We start from the raw sequence: 2,119 nt of genomic DNA on the forward strand, positions 1-2,119 counted from the left end.
GAACAGACGGATAAAAGCCGACAGCAGTGGAGGAGACGTGGAAGAGGAAGTTACTGTTCGTACGAACGTGAGAAAAGAAAGAAAACGGACAATAAGAAGGAATTGCAGAGACTGCTTGCGAGTTGTGAGTCGTGACAAGACAAAAAACGGGAATTTCTTACATTACTACACGGTATGCCCTTCTTTTGGACAATTTCTTGGAGAACTAGGAAGTTTTTCGGGGATTAAAAGATTAAAACTACCCCCACCCAACCCAACCCAAAATTATATATCATATATAAAAAATTAACTGGGTGGGGTCCACACTAAGCCAGAACACAGCTGGCAGAGGTCGTCATAGTTGTTTCACTCGTGTTAAAGCTTAAAAGTGGCATTTGAGTTACGATTCACGTCGGCCTTCCGGCTTCCGAATCTTTTCTAATTTTCTGTTAAAGTGACCGTTGCTTTTTCCGAATATTCCAAGATAAAATGTAAATGGGTAACGCCTCGATTTTAATACTCAATGACTCCAATGATTTCGGATTTGTGATATTTGGAACATTTTAGATTAGTTGTTTTTCTTTGATTAATTTAATTTTCCTTCTTTTTCTTGATTCAACTAGGGATAGAATTCTTACCAAAAAAAAAAACTAGGAATGGAACTCAGTTAAACCTTTTATTATCTAACCCTGTAAGAAGTAAGATTACGCATCAAAGATAAACCTCCAAAATCTAATTTCAACAAAATAATTCCACATGTGACCAAACCAGCACTTTATTGGGTGTTGAAAATGATTCCAATGCAACACCACTTTCTTCCACATGTGACTGTCAGGTTGCTTTGATTTTGTCCATTTTGTTTTTGTGAATAGATCTAGAGATCATCATGCTGACTTTCTTGCCAAAGGGACTAGGGTTCTTCAGTTAAATAGAGTTTGGAATTATTTGCCTCCTTTGTGTATTGTAAATCCTTCTGTTATCTCCTCTAGATTTAATCTAGAGGCATTTCAATGAATTTCTATTTGGCCAAAAAAAAAAAAGATTAAAATGACTTTCATGCCTCCTCTTCCCGGTCTTCGCTACCTACTTTAGTGACGGTTAAACAATACATATCAGTCCGTCGAAATGAGATTTTGACGAGATCAAATTTCAATTTTGAATCCAATGGTCCAAAATTTCGCTTGACCGTCATGCATGCGCATGACTCAAGCAATTTTGCTTCTCTACTGATGTGGAGAGATTATGATCAGACTGGGTTCATACCTGGTCCGACCCTCAACCCCGGTCGAGACGGAGAGAACCGACTCGCTCCCGAGTGAACCGGATCCAGAAGATGGCTTGCTGAAGAAGAAAGCTTATTCGGCTGCAAGCGTGCCCTAATCCTACTTACGGATTAGGGTAATCACCCTAATGATGGCAGACTTGAATTGACGGCTGCGGATAATCATTATCGAAGGGATAATCATCGCATAACCTAAAGGTTATCTCAGGAGTCCTCTACTAGCCCAAACTAGTAGAAGTCTATCGCTCAACGGATCTAACTGATAGGATCCAACGAATACCCAAAGAAGGCTCAAGTGCATCCAACGAAGGAGACTCGAAGGTACACTCTATATAAACCTCACTACCATACAAGGTGAGGGACGGATGAATCGATCGAAAAGAATACTATCTGAGACTCAGGTTCAGATATATACTGATAGACCTAAACTATCAGCGATCTGCTATCTAGATCACCTTTCCCAGTTCTTCATTCCTTAGCTCTGTGCTTCTAGCAGAGCCGTTTGTGATTAAGTTCATCAACTGACTTAGCCTTCGGAGGTGGACTCTCGATCCCAGCGGTCGGGCCACATCTGACGCTTTCGTTTTACAGGTCATCACGAGGAGATCTAAGGGCTGAGCAGATTTTGGACGCATCATTTGGCGCCGTCTGTGGGAATCGACTTGAAAAGCCATGGTGACTAGAACAGCAGCCGCAGCAGCCGCTGCACAACGCAATTCCGGTGTTCAGATACCTGGAGTGAATAATCCGGATATTCCCCAGGAAAGCCAAAATCCTATCGAGGTGGATGGTGGCCAGGGAGGACGTAATCCTTCTCCTGATACAATCCAAGATCAATTGGATTAGGTAAAGATTCAA

The sequence above is a fragment of the Hakea prostrata genome, chromosome 9 (assembly GCF_041222555.1).
Source record: "Hakea prostrata isolate BN-2017 chromosome 9, UWA_Hpros_2, whole genome shotgun sequence".
In the NCBI taxonomy this organism is placed as follows: Eukaryota; Viridiplantae; Streptophyta; class Magnoliopsida; order Proteales; family Proteaceae; genus Hakea; species Hakea prostrata.